This window comes from Taudactylus pleione, unplaced genomic scaffold (assembly GCF_031769625.1).
Source record: "Taudactylus pleione unplaced genomic scaffold, aTauple2 ptg000085l, whole genome shotgun sequence".
Lineage (NCBI taxonomy): Eukaryota > Metazoa > Chordata > Amphibia > Anura > Myobatrachidae > Taudactylus > Taudactylus pleione.
The window spans coordinates 10,486,537-10,507,571 of NW_028284487.1; the positions used below are offsets into that span (position 1 = coordinate 10,486,537).

General features: G+C 35.7%; 2 non-coding genes across 2 annotated transcripts; both read left to right on the forward strand.

Annotated features, from left to right (window-relative positions):
* Positions 1 to 7,103: 7,103 nt before the first annotated feature.
* On the forward strand, positions 7,104 to 7,177 carry TRNAI-AAU (transfer RNA isoleucine (anticodon AAU)). The gene has a single exon. It is a non-coding gene; the product is annotated as a tRNA-Ile (tRNA).
* A 1,690-nt stretch (positions 7,178 to 8,867) lies between these two features.
* Positions 8,868 to 8,941, forward strand: TRNAI-AAU (transfer RNA isoleucine (anticodon AAU)). Its single transcript has one exon. It is a non-coding gene; the product is annotated as a tRNA-Ile (tRNA).
* The last annotated feature ends 12,094 nt before the right edge of the window (positions 8,942 to 21,035 follow it).

A 21,035-nucleotide genomic window follows, 5' to 3' on the forward strand; every position in this document is an offset into this window, starting at 1 on the left:
TTTTAGGTACATTTGGCATTTTTGTGTTTGCTGATGCTTTTATTTTTGGCCGGTTAGCTCAGTTGGTTAGAGCGTGGTGCTAATAACGCCAAGGTCATGTGTTCGATCCCCATACGGGCAATGTGCTTTTTCTTGTTGTCCTACAAGAAATGCCAAGAAGGGATTTTATCCAGCGGCAAAGTGCATGAAGTGTGGGATGAATGCATTGGCTACAGTAAGCAGCCCTTGAAACTTGCTAGAGAACATCATAGACACATACAAAACAGAGAATTTTTAAATCCATGTTAGGAATAAACAAAAATGTCATCCTTTGGCTGATGCAGCATTTCTCTATATGGCATACATAGAAAACTTTTTCTCAAATATAGCAATATGGCAAATCTAAGAAATGCTAAGGCAAATTAATCAATCAGGACATTTATTTGGTGATTGAATCTACTATGGGGGACTAAGTTTTAAGAAGAGAAGAAGAACAGACCTTTACTCTCATTAGTGCACACTGAAGAAGAAAATTCTTAAAACCAGAATATCTTAAAACCATAGCACAAGTGATGGATCACTGCATTCTTATTGCAACTTTTCCTATTTTCAAATGTTTGACAAACATCTCTCCAGTTGAAAACTGATTTGAAACAGCTTCAAAATTAGTTTGGAGTAAAGAAACCACTGAAGATGATGGGATTTATACAAAGTTTAAATATAGATAAGCTATCCTAAAATTCAACTTTAAGGAAATTGAACAAAGTTAGGTCCCACCAAGATTTGATATCAGATTACTGGATTCAAAGTCCAAAGTGCTCACCATTACACCATGGAACCCATTGTTCTAGAGTCTTCCTCTACTCAATATTCCAGATCTTTGAAATACTGAATGTTCTCCTGTTTTAGGTACATTTGGCATTTTTGAGTTTGCTGATGCTTTTATGTTTGGCCGGTTAGCTCAGTTGGTTAGAGCGTGGTGCTAATAATGCCAAGGTCATGTTTTCGATCCCCATACGGGCAAGGTGCTTTTTCTTGTTGTCCTACAAGAAATGCCAAGAAGGGATTTTATCCAGCGGCAAAGTGCATGAAGTGTGGGATGAATGCATTGGCTACAGTAAGCAGCCCTTGAAACTTGCTAGAGAACATCTTAGACACATACAAAACACAGAATTTTTAAATCCATGTTAGGAATAAAGAAAAATGTCATCCTTTGGCTGATGCAGCATTTCTCTATATGGCATACATAGAAAACTTTTTCTCAAATATAGCAATATGGCAAATCTAAGAAATGCTAAGGCAAATTAATCAATCAGGACATTTATTTGGTGATTGAATCTACTATGGGGGACTAAGTTTTAAGAAGAGAAGAAGAACAGACCTTTACTCTCATTAGTGCACACTGAAGAAGAAAATTCTTAAAACCAGAATATCTTAAAACCATAGCACAAGTGATGGATCACTGCATTCTTATTGCAACTTTTCCTATTTTCAAATGTTTGACAAACTTCTCTCCAGTTGAAAACTGATTTGAAACAGTTTCAAAATTAGTTTGGAGTAAAGAAACCACTGAAGATGATGGGATTTATACAAAGTTTAAATATAGATAAGCTATCCTAAAATTCAACTTTAAGGAAATTGAACAAAGTTAGGTCCCACCAAGATTTGAAATCAGATTACTGGATTCAAAGTTCAAAGGGCTCACCATTACACCATGGAACCCATTATTAGAGAGTCTTCCTCTACTCAATATTGCTGATCTTTGAAATACTGAATGTTCTCCTGTTTTAGGTACATTTGGCATTTTTGTGTTTGCTGATGCTTTTATTTTTGGCCGGTTAGCTCAGTTGGTTAGAGCGTGGTGCTAATAATGCCAAGGTCATGTGTTCGATCCCCATACGGGCAATGTGCTTTTTCTTGTTGTCCTACAAGAAATGCCAAGAAGGGATTTTATCCAGTGGCAAAGTGCATGAAGTGTGGGATGAATGCATTGGCTACAGTAAGCAGCCCTTGAAACTTGCTAGAGAACATCATAGACACATACAAAACAGAGAATTTTTAAATCCATGTTAGGAATAAACAAAAATGTCATCCTTTGGCTGATGCAGCATTTCTCTATATGGCATACATAGAAAACTTTTTCTCAAATATAGCAATATGGCAAATCTAAGAAATGCTAAGGCAAATTAATCAATCAGGACATTTATTTGGTGATTGAATCTACTATGGGGGACTAAGTTTTAAGAAGAGAAGAAGAACAGACCTTTACTCTCATTAGTGCACACTGAAGAAGAAAATTCTTAAAACCAGAATATCTTAAAACCATAGCACAAGTGATGGATCACTGCATTCTTATTGCAACTTTTCCTATTTTCAAATGTTTGACAAACATCTCTCCAGTTGAAAACTGATTTGAAACAGCTTCAAAATTAGTTTGGAGTAAAGAAACCACTGAAGATGATGGGATTTATACAAAGTTTAAATATAGATAAGCTATCCTAAAATTCAACTTTAAGGAAATTGAACAAAGTTAGGTCCCACCAAGATTTGATATCAGATTACTGGATTCAAAGTCCAAAGTGCTCACCATTACACCATGGAACCCATTGTTCTAGAGTCTTCCTCTACTCAATATTGCAGATCTTTGAAATACTGAATGTTCTCCTGTTTTAGGTACATTTGGCATTTTTGAGTTTGCTGATGCTTTTATGTTTGGCCGGTTAGCTCAGTTTGTTAGAGCGTGGTGCTAATAACGCCATGGTCATGTTTTCGATCCCCATACGGGCAATGTGCTTTTTCTTGTTGTCCTACAAGAAATGCCAAGAAGGGATTTTATCCAGCGGCAAAGTGCATGAAGTGTGGGATGAATGCATTGGCTACAGTAAGCAGCCCTTGAAACTTGCTAGAGAACATCATAGACACATACAAAACAGAGAATTTTTAAATCCATGTTAGGAATAAACAAAAATGTCATCCTTTGGCTGATGCAGCATTTCTCTATATGGCATACATAGAAAACTTTTTCTCAAATATAGCAATATGGCAAATCTAAGAAATGCTAAGGCAAATTAATCAATCAGGACATTTTTTTGGTGATTGAATCTACTATGGGGGACTAAGTTTTAAGAAGAGAAGAAGAACAGACCTTTACTCTCATTAGTGCACACTGAAGATGAAAATTCTTAAAACCAGAATATCTTAAAACCATAGCACAAGTGATGGATCACTGCATTCTTATTGCAACTTTTCCTATTTCCAAATGTTTGATAAACATCTCTCCAGTTGAAAACTGATTTGAAACAGTTTCAAAATTAGTTTGGAGTAAAGAAACCACTGAAGATGATGGGATTTATGCAAAGTTTAAATATAGATAAGCTATCCAAAAATTCAACTTTAAGGAAATTGAACAAAGTTAGGTCCTACCAAGATTTGAAATCAGATTACTGGATTCAAAGTCCAAAGTGCTCACCATTACACCATGGAACCCATTGTTCGAGAGTCTTCCTCTACTCAATATTGCTGATCTTTGAAATACTGAATGTTCTCCTGTTTTAGGTACATTTGGCATTTTTGAGTTTGCTGATGCTTTTATGTTTGGCCGGTTAGCTCAGTTTGTTAGAGTGTGGTGCTAATAAAGCCAAGGTCATGTGTTCGATCCCCATACGGGCAATGTGCTTTTTCTTGTTGTCCTACAAGAAATGCCAAGAAGGGATTTTATCCAGCGGCAAAGTGCATGAAGTGTGGGATGAATGCATTGGCTACAGTAAGCAGCCCTTGAAACTTGCTAGAGAACATCATAGACACATACAAAACAGAGAATTTTTAAATCCATGTTAGGAATAAACAAAAATGTCATCCTTTGGCTGATGCAGCATTTCTCTATATGGCATACATAGAAAACTTTTTCTCAAATATAGCAATATGGCAAATCTAAGAAATGCTAAGGCAAATTAATCAATCAGGACATTTATTTGGTGATTGAATCTACTATGGGGGACTAAGTTTTAAGAAGAGAAGAAGAACAGACCTTTACTCTCATTAGTGCACACTGAAGAAGAAAATTCTTAAAACCAGAATATCTTAAAACCATAGCACAAGTGATGGATCACTGCATTCTTATTGCAACTTTTCCTATTTTCAAATGTTTGACAAACATCTCTCCAGTTGAAAACTGATTTGAAACAGCTTCAAAATTAGTTTGGAGTAAAGAAACCACTGAAGATGATGGGATTTATACAAAGTTTAAATATAGATAAGCTATCCTAAAATTCAACTTTAAGGAAATTGAACAAAGTTAGGTCCCACCAAGATTTGATATCAGATTACTGGTTTCAAAGTTCAAAGTGCTCACCATTACACCATGGAACCCATTGTTCTAGAGTCTTCCTCTACTCAATATTGCTGATCTTTGAAATACTGAATGTTCTCCTGTTTTAGGTACATTTGGCATTTTTGAGTTTGCTGATGCTTTTATGTTTGGCCGGTTAGCTCAGTTTGTTAGAGCGTGGTGCTAATAAAGCCAAGGTCATGTGTTCGATCACCATACGGGCAATGTGCTTTTTCTTGTTGTCCTACAAGAAATGCCAAGAAGAGATTTTATCCAGCGGCAAAGTGCATGAAGTGTGGGATGAATGCATTGGCTACAGTAAGCAGCCCTTGAAACTTGCTAGAGAACATCATAGACACATACAAAACAGAGAATTTTTAAATCCATGTTAGGAATAAACAAAAATGTCATCCTTTGGCTGATGCAGCATTTCTCTATATGGCATACATAGAAAACTTTTTCTCAAATATAGCAATATGGCAAATCTAAGAAATGCTAAGGCAAATTAATCAATCAGGACATTTATTTGGTGATTGAATCTACTATGGGGGACTAAGTTTTAAGAAGAGAAGAAGAACAGACCTTTACTCTCATTAGTGCACACTGAAGAAGAAAATTCTTAAAACCAGAATATCTTAAAACCATAGCACAAGTGATGTATCACTGCATTCTTATTGCAACTTTTCCTATTTTCAAATGTTTGACAAACATCTCTCCAGTTGAAAACTGATTTGAAACAGCTTCAAAATTAGTTTGGAGTAAAGAAACCACTGAAGATGATGGGATTTATACAAAGTTTAAATATAGATAAGCTATCCTAAAATTCAACTTTAAGGAAATTGAACAAAGTTAGGTCCCACCAAGATTTGAGATCAGATTACTGGATTCAAAGTCCAAAGTGCTCACCATTACACCATGGAACCCATTGTTCTAGAGTCTTCCTCTACTCAATATTGCTGATCTTTGAAATACTGAATGTTCTCCTGTTTTAGGTACATTTGGCATTTTTGTGTTTGCTGATGCTTTTATGTTTGGCCGGTTAGCTCAGTTGGTTAGAGCGTGGTGCTAATAATGCCAAGGTCATAGGTTTGATCCCCATACGGGCCATGTGCTTTTTCTTGTTGTCCTACAAGAAATGCCAAGAAGGGATTTTATCCAGCGGCAAAGTGCATGAAGTGTGGGATGAATGCATTGGCTACAGTAAGCAGCCCTTGAAACTTGCTAGAGAACATCATAGACACATACAAAACACAGAATTTTTAAATCCATGTTAGGAATAAAGAAAAATGTCATCCTTTGGCTGATGCAGCATTTCTCTATATGGCATACATAGAAAACTTTTTCTCAAATATAGCAATATGGCAAATCTAAAAAATGCTAAGGCAAATTAATCAATCAGGACATTTATTTGGTGATTGAATCTACTATGGGGGACTAAGTTTTAAGAAGAGAAGAAGAACAGACCTTTACTCTCATTAGTGCACACTGAAGAAGAAAATTCTTAAAACCAGAATATCTTAAAACCATAGCACAAGTGATGGATCACTGCATTCTTATTGCAACTTTTCCTATTTTCAAATGTTTGACAAACATCTCTCCAGTTGAAAACTGATTTGAAACAGTTTCAAAATTAGTTTGGAGTAAAGAAACCACTGAAGATGATGGGATTTATACAAAGTTTAAATATAGATAAGCTATCCTAAAATTCAACTTTAAGGAAATTGAACAAAGTTAGGTCCCACCAAGATTTGAAATCAGATTACTGGATTCAAAGTTCAAAGGGCTCACCATTACACCATGGAACCCATTATTAGAGAGTCTTCCTCTACTCAATATTGCAAATCTTTGAAATACTGAATGTTCTCCTGTTTTAGGTACATTTGGCATTTTTGTGTTTGCTGATGCTTTTATGTTTGGCCGGTTAGCTCAGTTGGTTAGAGCATGGTGCTAATAATGCCAAGGTCATGTGTTCTATCCCCATACGGGCAATGTGCTTTTTCTTGTTGTCCTACAAGAAATGCCAAGAAGGGATTTTATCCAGCGGCAAAGTGCATGAAGTGTGGGATGAATGCATTGGCTACAGTAAGCAGCCCTTGAAACTTGCTAGAGAACATCATAGACACATACAAAACAGAGAATTTTTAAATCCATGTTAGGAATAAACAAAAATGTCATCCTTTGGCTGATGCAGCATTTCTCTATATGGCATATATAGAAAACTTTTTCTCAAATATAGCAATATGGCAAATCTAAGAAATGCTAAGGCAAATTAATCAATCAGGACATTTATTTGGTGATTGAATCTACTATGGGGGACTAAGTTTTAAGAAGAGAAGAAGAACAGACCTTTACTCTCATTAGTGCACACTGAAGAAGAAAATTCTTAAAACCAGAATATCTTAAAACCATAGCACAAGTGATGTATCACTGCATTCTTATTGCAACTTTTCCTATTTTCAAATGTTTGACAAACATCTCTCCAGTTGAAAACTGATTTGATACAGCTTCAAAATTAGTTTGGAGTAAAGAAACCACTGAAGATGATGGGATTTATACAAAGTTTAAATATAGATAAGCTATCCTAAAATTCAACTTTAAGGAAATTGAACAAAGTTAGGTCCCACCAAGATTTGAGATCAGATTACTGGATTCAAAGTCCAAAGTGCTCACCATTACACCATGGAACCCATTGTTCTAGAGTCTTCCTCTACTCAATATTGCTGATCTTTGAAATACTGAATGTTCTCCTGTTTTAGGTACATTTGGCATTTTTGAGTTTGCTGATGCTTTTATGTTTGGCCGGTTAGCTCAGTTGGTTAGAGCGTGGTGCTAATAACGCCAAGGTCATGGGTTTGATCCCCATACGGGCCATGTGCTTTTTCTTGTTGTCCTACAAGAAATGCCAAGAAGGGATTTTATCCAGCGGCAAAGTGCATGAAGTGTGGGATGAATGCATTGGCTACAGTAAGCAGCCCTTGAAACTTGCTAGAGAACATCTTAGACACATACAAAACACAGAATTTTTAAATCCATGTTAGGAATAAAGAAAAATGTCATCCTTTGGCTGATGCAGCATTTCTCTATATGGCATACATAGAAAACTTTTTCTCAAATATAGCAATATGGCAAATCTAAGAAATGCTAAGGCAAATTAATCAATCAGGACATTTATTTGGTGATTGAATCTACTATGGGGGACTAAGTTTTAAGAAGAGAAGAAGAACAGACCTTTACTCTCATTAGTGCACACTGAAGAAGAAAATTCTTAAAACCAGAATATCTTAAAACCATAGCACAAGTGATGGATCACTGCATTCTTATTGCAACTTTTCCTATTTTCAAATGTTTGACAAACATCTCTCCAGTTGAAAACTGATTTGAAACAGTTTCAAAATTAGTTTGGAGTAAAGAAACCACTGAAGATGATGGGATTTATACAAAGTTTAAATATAGATAAGCTATCCTAAAATTCAACTTTAAGGAAATTGAACAAAGTTAGGTCCCACCAAGATTTGAAATCAGATTACTGGATTCAAAGTTCAAAGGGCTCACCATTACACCATGGAACCCATTATTAGAGAGTCTTCCTCTACTCAATATTGCTGATCTTTGAAATACTGAATGTTCTCCTGTTTTAGGTACATTTGGCATTTTTGTGTTTGCTGATGCTTTTATGTTTGGCTGGTTAGCTCAGTTGGTTAGAGCGTGGTGCTAATAATGCCAAGGTCATGTGTTCTATCCCCATACGGGCAATGTGCTTTTTCTTGTTGTCCTACAAGAAATGCCAAGAAGGGATTTTATCCAGCGGCAAAGTGCATGAAGTGTGGGATGAATGCATTGGCTACAGTAAGCAGCCCTTGAAACTTGCTAGAGAACATCATAGACACATACAAAACAGAGAATTTTTAAATCCATGTTAGGAATAAACAAAAATGTCATCCTTTGGCTGATGCAGCATTTCTCTATATGGCATACATAGAAAACTTTTTCTCAAATATAGCAATATGGCAAATCTAAGAAATGCTAAGGCAAATTAATCAATCAGGACATTTATTTGGTGATTGAATCTACTATGGGGGACTAAGTTTTAAGAAGAGAAGAAGAACAGACCTTTACTCTCATTAGTGCACACTGAAGAAGAAAATTCTTAAAACCAGAATATCTTAAAACCATAGCACAAGTGATGTATCACTGCATTCTTATTGCAACTTTTCCTATTTTCAAATGTTTGACAAACATCTCTCCAGTTGAAAACTGATTTGAAACAGCTTCAAAATTAGTTTGGAGTAAAGAAACCACTGAAGATGATGGGATTTATACAAAGTTTAAATATAGATAAGCTATCCTAAAATTCAACTTTAAGGAAATTGAACAAAGTTAGGTCCCACCAAGATTTGAGATCAGATTACTGGATTCAAAGTCCAAAGTGCTCACCATTACACCATGGAACCCATTGTTCTAGAGTCTTCCTCTACTCAATATTGCTGATCTTTGAAATACTGAATGTTCTCCTGTTTTAGGTACATTTGGCATTTTTGAGTTTGCTGATGCTTTTATGTTTGGCCGGTTAGCTCAGTTGGTTAGAGCGTGGTGCTAATAACGCCAAGGTCATGGGTTTGATCCCCATACGGGCCATGTGCTTTTTCTTGTTGTCCTACAAGAAATGCCAAGAAGGGATTTTATCCAGCGGCAAAGTGCATGAAGTGTGGGATGAATGCATTGGCTACAGTAAGCAGCCCTTGAAACTTGCTAGAGAACATCTTAGACACATACAAAACACAGAATTTTTAAATCCATGTTAGGAATAAAGAAAAATGTCATCCTTTGGCTGATGCAGCATTTCTCTATATGGCATACATAGAAAACTTTTTCTCAAATATAGCAATATGGCAAATCTAAGAAATGCTAAGGCAAATTAATCAATCAGGACATTTATTTGGTGATTGAATCTACTATGGGGGACTAAGTTTTAAGAAGAGAAGAAGAACAGACCTTTACTCTCATTAGTGCACACTGAAGAAGAAAATTCTTAAAACCAGAATATCTTAAAACCATAGCACAAGTGATGGATCACTGCATTCTTATTGCAACTTTTCCTATTTTCAAATGTTTGACAAACTTCTCTCCAGTTGAAAACTGATTTGAAACAGTTTCAAAATTAGTTTGGAGTAAAGAAACCACTGAAGATGATGGGATTTATACAAAGTTTAAATATAGATAAGCTATCCTAAAATTCAACTTTAAGGAAATTGAACAAAGTTAGGTCCCACCAAGATTTGAAATCAGATTACTGGATTCAAAGTTCAAAGGGCTCACCATTACACCATGGAACCCATTATTAGAGAGTCTTCCTCTACTCAATATTGCTGATCTTTGAAATACTGAATGTTCTCCTGTTTTAGGTACATTTGGCATTTTTGTGTTTGCTGATGCTTTTATTTTTGGCCGGTTAGCTCAGTTGGTTAGAGCGTGGTGCTAATAACGCCAAGGTCATGTGTTCGATCCCCATACGGGCAATGTGCTTTTTCTTGTTGTCCTACAAGAAATGCCAAGAAGGGATTTTATCCAGCGGCAAAGTGCATGAAGTGTGGGATGAATGCATTGGCTACAGTAAGCAGCCCTTGAAACTTGCTAGAGAACATCATAGACACATACAAAACAGAGAATTTTTAAATCCATGTTAGGAATAAACAAAAATGTCATCCTTTGGCTGATGCAGCATTTCTCTATATGGCATACATAGAAAACTTTTTCTCAAATATAGCAATATGGCAAATCTAAGAAATGCTAAGGCAAATTAATCAATCAGGACATTTATTTGGTGATTGAATCTACTATGGGGGACTAAGTTTTAAGAAGAGAAGAAGAACAGACCTTTACTCTCATTAGTGCACACTGAAGAAGAAAATTCTTAAAACCAGAATATCTTAAAACCATAGCACAAGTGATGGATCACTGCATTCTTATTGCAACTTTTCCTATTTTCAAATGTTTGACAAACATCTCTCCAGTTGAAAACTGATTTGAAACAGCTTCAAAATTAGTTTGGAGTAAAGAAACCACTGAAGATGATGGGATTTATACAAAGTTTAAATATAGATAAGCTATCCTAAAATTCAACTTTAAGGAAATTGAACAAAGTTAGGTCCCACCAAGATTTGATATCAGATTACTGGATTCAAAGTCCAAAGTGCTCACCATTACACCATGGAACCCATTGTTCTAGAGTCTTCCTCTACTCAATATTCCAGATCTTTGAAATACTGAATGTTCTCCTGTTTTAGGTACATTTGGCATTTTTGAGTTTGCTGATGCTTTTATGTTTGGCCGGTTAGCTCAGTTGGTTAGAGCGTGGTGCTAATAATGCCAAGGTCATGTTTTCGATCCCCATACGGGCAAGGTGCTTTTTCTTGTTGTCCTACAAGAAATGCCAAGAAGGGATTTTATCCAGCGGCAAAGTGCATGAAGTGTGGGATGAATGCATTGGCTACAGTAAGCAGCCCTTGAAACTTGCTAGAGAACATCTTAGACACATACAAAACACAGAATTTTTAAATCCATGTTAGGAATAAAGAAAAATGTCATCCTTTGGCTGATGCAGCATTTCTCTATATGGCATACATAGAAAACTTTTTCTCAAATATAGCAATATGGCAAATCTAAGAAATGCTAAGGCAAATTAATCAATCAGGACATTTATTTGGTGATTGAATCTACTATGGGGGACTAAGTTTTAAGAAGAGAAGAAGAACAGACCTTTACTCTCATTAGTGCACACTGAAGAAGAAAATTCTTAAAACCAGAATATCTTAAAACCATAGCACAAGTGATGGATCACTGCATTCTTATTGCAACTTTTCCTATTTTCAAATGTTTGACAAACTTCTCTCCAGTTGAAAACTGATTTGAAACAGTTTCAAAATTAGTTTGGAGTAAAGAAACCACTGAAGATGATGGGATTTATACAAAGTTTAAATATAGATAAGCTATCCTAAAATTCAACTTTAAGGAAATTGAACAAAGTTAGGTCCCACCAAGATTTGAAATCAGATTACTGGATTCAAAGTTCAAAGGGCTCACCATTACACCATGGAACCCATTATTAGAGAGTCTTCCTCTACTCAATATTGCTGATCTTTGAAATACTGAATGTTCTCCTGTTTTAGGTACATTTGGCATTTTTGTGTTTGCTGATGCTTTTATTTTTGGCCGGTTAGCTCAGTTGGTTAGAGCGTGGTGCTAATAATGCCAAGGTCATGTGTTCGATCCCCATACGGGCAATGTGCTTTTTCTTGTTGTCCTACAAGAAATGCCAAGAAGGGATTTTATCCAGTGGCAAAGTGCATGAAGTGTGGGATGAATGCATTGGCTACAGTAAGCAGCCCTTGAAACTTGCTAGAGAACATCATAGACACATACAAAACAGAGAATTTTTAAATCCATGTTAGGAATAAACAAAAATGTCATCCTTTGGCTGATGCAGCATTTCTCTATATGGCATACATAGAAAACTTTTTCTCAAATATAGCAATATGGCAAATCTAAGAAATGCTAAGGCAAATTAATCAATCAGGACATTTATTTGGTGATTGAATCTACTATGGGGGACTAAGTTTTAAGAAGAGAAGAAGAACAGACCTTTACTCTCATTAGTGCACACTGAAGAAGAAAATTCTTAAAACCAGAATATCTTAAAACCATAGCACAAGTGATGGATCACTGCATTCTTATTGCAACTTTTCCTATTTTCAAATGTTTGACAAACATCTCTCCAGTTGAAAACTGATTTGAAACAGCTTCAAAATTAGTTTGGAGTAAAGAAACCACTGAAGATGATGGGATTTATACAAAGTTTAAATATAGATAAGCTATCCTAAAATTCAACTTTAAGGAAATTGAACAAAGTTAGGTCCCACCAAGATTTGATATCAGATTACTGGATTCAAAGTCCAAAGTGCTCACCATTACACCATGGAACCCATTGTTCTAGAGTCTTCCTCTACTCAATATTGCAGATCTTTGAAATACTGAATGTTCTCCTGTTTTAGGTACATTTGGCATTTTTGAGTTTGCTGATGCTTTTATGTTTGGCCGGTTAGCTCAGTTTGTTAGAGCGTGGTGCTAATAACGCCATGGTCATGTTTTCGATCCCCATACGGGCAATGTGCTTTTTCTTGTTGTCCTACAAGAAATGCCAAGAAGGGATTTTATCCAGCGGCAAAGTGCATGAAGTGTGGGATGAATGCATTGGCTACAGTAAGCAGCCCTTGAAACTTGCTAGAGAACATCATAGACACATACAAAACAGAGAATTTTTAAATCCATGTTAGGAATAAACAAAAATGTCATCCTTTGGCTGATGCAGCATTTCTCTATATGGCATACATAGAAAACTTTTTCTCAAATATAGCAATATGGCAAATCTAAGAAATGCTAAGGCAAATTAATCAATCAGGACATTTTTTTGGTGATTGAATCTACTATGGGGAACTAAGTTTTAAGAAGAGAAGAAGAACAGACCTTTACTCTCATTAGTGCACACTGAAGATGAAAATTCTTAAAACCAGAATATCTTAAAACCATAGCACAAGTGATGGATCACTGCATTCTTATTGCAACTTTTCCTATTTCCAAATGTTTGATAAACATCTCTCCAGTTGAAAACTGATTTGAAACAGTTTCAAAATTAGTTTGGAGTAAAGAAACCACTGAAGATGATGGGATTTATGCAAAGTTTAAATATAGATAAGCTATCCAAAAATTCAACTTTAAGGAAATTGAACAAAGTTAGGTCCTACCAAGATTTGAAATCAGATTACTGGATTCAAAGTCCAAAGTGCTCACCATTACACCATGGAACCCATTGTTCGAGAGTCTTCCTCTACTCAATATTGCTGATCTTTGAAATACTGAATGTTCTCCTGTTTTAGGTACATTTGGCATTTTTGAGTTTGCTGATGCTTTTATGTTTGGCCGGTTAGCTCAGTTTGTTAGAGTGTGGTGCTAATAAAGCCAAGGTCATGTGTTCGATCCCCATACGGGCAATGTGCTTTTTCTTGTTGTCCTACAAGAAATGCCAAGAAGGGATTTTATCCAGCGGCAAAGTGCATGAAGTGTGGGATGAATGCATTGGCTACAGTAAGCAGCCCTTGAAACTTGCTAGAGAACATCATAGACACATACAAAACAGAGAATTTTTAAATCCATGTTAGGAATAAACAAAAATGTCATCCTTTGGCTGATGCAGCATTTCTCTATATGGCATACATAGAAAACTTTTTCTCAAATATAGCAATATGGCAAATCTAAGAAATGCTAAGGCAAATTAATCAATCAGGACATTTATTTGGTGATTGAATCTACTATGGGGGACTAAGTTTTAAGAAGAGAAGAAGAACAGACCTTTACTCTCATTAGTGCACACTGAAGAAGAAAATTCTTAAAACCAGAATATCTTAAAACCATAGCACAAGTGATGGATCACTGCATTCTTATTGCAACTTTTCCTATTTTCAAATGTTTGACAAACATCTCTCCAGTTGAAAACTGATTTGAAACAGCTTCAAAATTAGTTTGGAGTAAAGAAACCACTGAAGATGATGGGATTTATACAAAGTTTAAATATAGATAAGCTATCCTAAAATTCAACTTTAAGGAAATTGAACAAAGTTAGGTCCCACCAAGATTTGATATCAGATTACTGGTTTCAAAGTTCAAAGTGCTCACCATTACACCATGGAACCCATTGTTCTAGAGTCTTCCTCTACTCAATATTGCTGATCTTTGAAATACTGAATGTTCTCCTGTTTTAGGTACATTTGGCATTTTTGAGTTTGCTGATGCTTTTATGTTTGGCCGGTTAGCTCAGTTTGTTAGAGCGTGGTGCTAATAAAGCCAAGGTCATGTGTTCGATCACCATACGGGCAATGTGCTTTTTCTTGTTGTCCTACAAGAAATGCCAAGAAGGGATTTTATCCAGCGGCAAAGTGCATGAAGTGTGGGATGAATGCATTGGCTACAGTAAGCAGCCCTTGAAACTTGCTAGAGAACATCATAGACACATACAAAACAGAGAATTTTTAAATCCATGTTAGGAATAAACAAAAATGTCATCCTTTGGCTGATGCAGCATTTCTCTATATGGCATACATAGAAAACTTTTTCTCAAATATAGCAATATGGCAAATCTAAGAAATGCTAAGGCTAATTAATCAATCAGGACATTTATTTGGTGATTGAATCTACTATGGGGGACTAAGTTTTAAGAAGAGAAGAAGAACAGACCTTTACTCTCATTAGTGCACACTGAAGAAGAAAATTCTTAAAACCAGAATATCTTAAAACCATAGCACAAGTGATGGATCACTGCATTCTTATTGCAACTTTTCCTATTTTCAAATGTTTGACAAACATCTCTCCAGTTGAAAACTGATTTGAAACAGCTTCAAAATTAGTTTGGAGTAAAGAAACCACTGAAGATGATGGGATTTATACAAAGTTTAAATATAGATAAGCTATCCTAAAATTCAACTTTAAGGAAATTGAACAAAGTTAGGTCCCACCAAGATTTGATATCAGATTACTGGATTCAAAGTCCAAAGTGCTTAACATTACACCATGGAACCCATTATTAGAGAATCTTCCTCTACTCAATATTGCTGATCTTTGAAATACTGAATGTTCTCCTGTTTTAGGTACATTTGGCATTTTTGTGTTTGCTGATGCTTTTATGTTTGGCCGGTTAGCTCAGTTTGTTAGAGCGTGGTGCTAATAAAGCCAAGGTCATGTGTTTGATCACCATACGGGCAATGTGCTTTTTCTTGTTGTCCTACAAGAAATGCCAAGAAGGGATTTTATCCAGCGGCAAAGTGTATGAAGTGTGGGATGAATGCATTGGCTACAGTAAGCAGCCCTTGAAACTTGCTAGAGAACATCATAGACACATACAAAACAGAGAATTTTTAAATCCATGTTAGGAATAAACAAAAATGTCATCCTTTGGCTGATGCAGCATTTCTCTATATGGCATACATAGAAAACTTTTTCTCAAATATAGCAATATGGCAAATCTAAGAAATGCTAAGGCAAATTAATCAATCAGGACATTTATTTGGTGATTGAATCTACTATGGGGGACTAAGTTTTAAGAAGAGAAGAAGAACAGACCTTTACTCTCATTAGTGCACACTGAAGAAGAAAATTCTTAAAACCAGAATATCTTTAAACCATAGCACAAGTGATGGATCACTGCATTCTTATTGCAACTTTTCCTATTTTCAAATGTTTGACAAACATCTCTCCAGTTGAAAACTGATTTGAAACAGTTTCAAAATTAGTTTGGAGTAAAGAAACCACTGAAGATGATGGGACTTATACAAAGTTTAAATATAGATAAGCTATCCTAAAATTCAACTTTAAGGAAATTGAACAAAGTTAGGTCCCACCAAGATTTGAAATCAGATTATTGGATTCAAAGTTCAAAGGGCTCACCATTACACCATGGAACCCATTATTAGAGAGTCTTCCTCTACTCAATATTGCTGATCTTTGAAATACTGAATGTTCTCCTGTTTTAGGTACATTTGGCATTTTTGTGTTTGCGGATGCTTTTATTTTTGGCCGGTTAGCTCAGTTGGTTAGAGCGTGGTGCTAATAACGCCAAGGTCATGTGTTCGATCCCCATACGGGCAATGTGCTTTTTCTTGTTGTCCTACAAGAAATGCCAAGAAGGGATTTTATCCAGCGGCAAAGTGCATGAAGTGTGGGATGAATGCATTGGCTACAGTAAGCAGCCCTTGAAACTTGCTAGAGAACATCATAGACACATACAAAACAGAGAATTTTTAAATCCATGTTAGGAATAAACAAAAATGTCATCCTTTGGCTGATGCAGCATTTCTCTATATGGCATACATAGAAAACTTTTTCTCAAATATAGCAATATGGCAAATCTAAGAAATGCTAAGGCAAATTAATCAATCAGGACATTTATTTGGTGATTGAATCTACTATGGGGGACTAAGTTTTAAGAAGAGAAGAAGAACAGACCTTTACTCTCATTAGTGCACACTGAAGAAGAAAATTCTTAAAACCAGAATATCTTAAAACCATAGCACAAGTGATGGATCACTGCATTCTTATTGCAACTTTTCCTATTTTCAAATGTTTGACAAACATCTCTCCAGTTGAAAACTGATTTGAAACAGCTTCAAAATTAGTTTGGAGTAAAGAAACCACTGAAGATGATGGGATTTATACAAAGTTTAAATATAGATAAGCTATCCTAAAATTCAACTTTAAGGAAATTGAACAAAGTTAGGTCCCACCAAGATTTGATATCAGATTACTGGATTCAAAGTCCAAAGTGCTCACCATTACACCATGGAACCCATTGTTCTAGAGTCTTCCTCTACTCAATATTGCAGATCTTTGAAATACTGAATGTTCTCCTGTTTTAGGTACATTTGGCATTTTTGAGTTTGCTGATGCTTTTATGTTTGGCCGGTTAGCTCAGTTGGTTAGAGCGTGGTGCTAATAATGCCAAGGTCATGTTTTCGATCCCCATACGGGCAATGTGCTTTTTCTTGTTGTCCTACAAGAAATGCCAAGAAGGGATTTTATCCAGCGGCAAAGTGCATGAAGTGTGGGATGAATGCATTGGCTACAGTAAGCAGCCCTTGAAACTTGCTAGAGAACATCATAGACACATACAAAACAGAGAATTTTTAAATCCATGTTAGGAATAAAGAAAAATGTCATCCTTTGGCTGATGCAGCATTTCTGTATATGGCATACATAGAAAAATTTTTCTCAAATATAGCAATATGGCAAATCTAAGAAATGCTAAGGCAAATTAATCAATTAGGACATTTTTTTGGTGATTGAATCTACTATGGGGGACAAAGTTTTAAGAAGAGAAGAAGAACAGACCTTTACTCTCATTAGTGCACACTGAAGAAGAAAATTCTTAAAACCAGAATATCTTAAAACCATAGCACAAGTGATGGATCACTGCATTCTTATTGCAACTTTTCCTATTTCCAAATGTTTGATAAACATCTCTCCAGTTGAAAACTGATTTGAAACAGTTTCAAAATTAGTTTGGAGTAAAGAAACCACTGAAGATGATGGGATTTATGCAAAGTTTAAATATAGATAAGCTATCCTAAAATTCAACTTTAAGGAAATTGAACGAAGTTAGGTCCTGCCAAGATTTGAAATCAGATTACTGGATTCAAAGTCCAAAGTGCTCACCATTACACCATGGAACCCATTGTTCGAGAGTCTTCCTCTACTCAATATTGCTGATCTTTGAAATACTGAATGTTCTCCTGTTTTAGGTACATTTGGCATTTTTGAGTTTGCTGATGCTTTTATGTTTGGCCGGTTAGCTCAGTTTGTTAGAGCGTGGTGCTAATAAAGCCAAGGTCATGTGTTCGATCACCATACGGGCAATGTGCTTTTTCTTGTTGTCCTACAAGAAATGCCAAGAAGGGATTTTATCCAGCGGCAAAGTGCATGAAGTGTGGGTTGAATGCATTGGCTACAGTAAGCAGCCCTTGAAACTTGCTAGAGAACATCATAGACACATACAAAACAGAGAATTTTTAAATCCATGTTAGGAATAAACAAAAATGTCATCCTTTGGCTGATGCAGCATTTCTCTATATGGCATACATAGAAAACTTTTTCTCAAATATAGCAATATGGCAAATCTAAGAAATGCTAAGGCAAATTAATCAATCAGGACATTTATTTGGTGATTGAATCTACTATGGGGGACTAAGTTTTAAGAAGAGAAGAAGAACAGACCTTTACTCTCATTAGTGCACACTGAAGAAGAAAATTCTTAAAACCAGAATATCTTAAAACCATAGCACAAGTGATGGATCACTGCATTCTTATTGCAACTTTTCCTATTTTCAAATGTTTGACAAACATCTCTCCAGTTGAAAACTGATTTGAAACAGCTTCAAAATTAGTTTGGAGTAAAGAAACCACTGAAGATGATGGGATTTATACAAAGTTTAAATATAGATAAGCTATCCTAAAATTCAACTTTAAGGAAATTGAACAAAGTTAGGTCCCACCAAGATTTGATATCAGATTACTGGATTCAAAGTCCAAAGTGCTCACCATTACACCATGGAACCCATTGTTCTAGAGTCTTCCTCTACTCAATATTGCAGATCTTTGAAATACTGAATGTTCTCCTGTTTTAGGTACATTTGGCATTTTTGAGTTTGCTGATGCTTTTATGTTTGGCCGGTTAGCTCAGTTGGTTAGAGCGTGGTGCTAATAACGCCAAGGTCATGTTTTCGATCCCCATACGGGCAATGTGCTTTTTCTTGTTGTCCTACAAGAAATGCCAAGAAGGGATTTTATCCAGCGGCAAAGTGCATGAAGTGTGGGATGAATGCATTGGCTACAGTAAGCAGCCCTTGAAACTTGCTAGAGAACATCATAGACACATACAAAACAGAGAATTTTTAAATCCATGTTAGGAATAAACAAAAATGTCATCCTTTGGCTGATGCAGCATTTCTGTATATGGCATACATAGAAAAATTTTTCTCAAATATAGCAATATGGCAAATCTAAGAAATGCTAAGGCAAATTAATCAATTAGGACATTTTTTTGGTGATTGAATCTACTATGGGGGACAAAGTTTTAAGAAGAGAAGAAGAACAGACCTTTACTCTCATTAGTGCACACTGAAGAAGAAAATTCTTAAAACCAGAATATCTTAAAACCATAGCACAAGTGATGGATCACTGCATTCTTATTGCAACTTTTCCTATTTCCAAATGTTTGATAAACATCTCTCCAGTTGAAAACTGATTTGAAACAGTTTCAAAATTAGTTTGGAGTAAAGAAACCACTGAAGATGATGGGATTTATGCAAAGTTTAAATATAGATAAGCTATCCTAAAATTCAACTTTAAGGAAATTGAACGAAGTTAGGTCCTGCCAAGATTTGAAATCAGATTACTGGATTCAAAGTCCAAAGTGCTCACCATTACACCATGGAACCCATTGTTCGAGAGTCTTCCTCTACTCAATATTGCTGATCTTTGAAATACTGAATGTTCTCCTGTTTTAGGTACATTTGGCATTTTTGAGTTTGCTGATGCTTTTATGTTTGGCCGGTTAGCTCAGTTTGTTAGAGCGTGGTGCTAATAAAGCCAAGGTCATGTGTTCGATCACCATACGGGCAATGTGGTTTTTCTTGTTGTCCTACAAGAAATGCCAAGAAGGGATTTTATCCAGCGGCAAAGTGCATGAAGTGTGGGTTGAATGCATTGGCTACAGTAAGCAGCCCTTGAAACTTGCTAGAGAACATCATAGACACATACAAAACAGAGAATTTTTAAATCCATGTTAGGAATAAACAAAAATGTCATCCTTTGGCTGATGCAGCATTTCTCTATATGGCATACATAGAAAACTTTTTCTCAAATATAGCAATATGGCAAATCTAAGAAATGCTAAGGCAAATTAATCAATCAGGACATTTATTTGGTGATTGAATCTACTATGGGGGACTAAGTTTTAAGAAGAGAAGAAGAACAGACCTTTACTCTCATTAGTGCACACTGAAGAAGAAAATTCTTAAAACCAGAATATCTTAAAACCATAGCACAAGTGATGGATCACTGCATTCTTATTGCAACTTTTCCTATTTCCAAATGTTTGATAAACATCTCTCCAGTTGAAAACTGATTTGAAACAGTTTCAAAATTAGTTTGGAGTAAAGAAACCACTGAAGATGATGGGATTTATGCAAAGTTTAAATATAGATAAGCTATCCTAAAATTCAACTTTAAGGAAATTGAACAAAGTTAGGTCCTGCCAAGATTTGAAATCAGATTACTGGATTCAAAGTCCAAAGTGCTCACCATTACACCATGGAACCCATTGTTCGAGAGTCTTCCTCTACTCAATATTGCTGATCTTTGAAATACTGAATGTTCTCCTGTTTTAGGTACATTTGGCATTTTTGAGTTTGCTGATGCTTTTATGTTTGGCCGGTTAGCTCAGTTTGTTAGAGCGTGGTGCTAATAAAGCCAAGGTCATGTGTTCGATCCCCATACGGGCAATGTGCTTTTTCTTGTTGTCCTACAAGAAATGCCAAGAAGGGATTTTATCCAGCGGCAAAGTGCATGAAGTGTGGGATGAATGCATTGGCTACAGTAAGCAGCCCTTGAAACTTGCTAGAGAACATCATAGACACATACAAAACAGAGAATTTTTAAATCCATGTTAGGAATAAACAAAAATGTCATCCTTTGGCTGATGCAGCATTTCTCTATATGGCATACATAGAAAACTTTTTCTCAAATATAGCAATATGGCAAATCTAAGAAATGCTAAGGCAAATTAATCAATCAGGACATTTATTTGGTGATTGAATCTACTATGGGGGACTAACTTTTAAGAAGAGAAGAAGAACAGACCTTTACTCTCATTAGTGCACACTGAAGAAGAAAATTCTTAAAACCAGAATATCTTAAAACCATAGCACAAGTGATGGATCACTGCATTCTTATTGCAACTTTTCCTATTTTCAAATGTTTGACAAACATCTCTCCAGTTGAAAACTGATTTGAAACAGCTTCAAAATTAGTTTGGAGTAAAGAAACCACTGAAGATGATGGGATTTATACAAAGTTTAAATATAGATAAGCTATCCTAAAATTCAACTTTAAGGAAATTGAACAAAGTTAG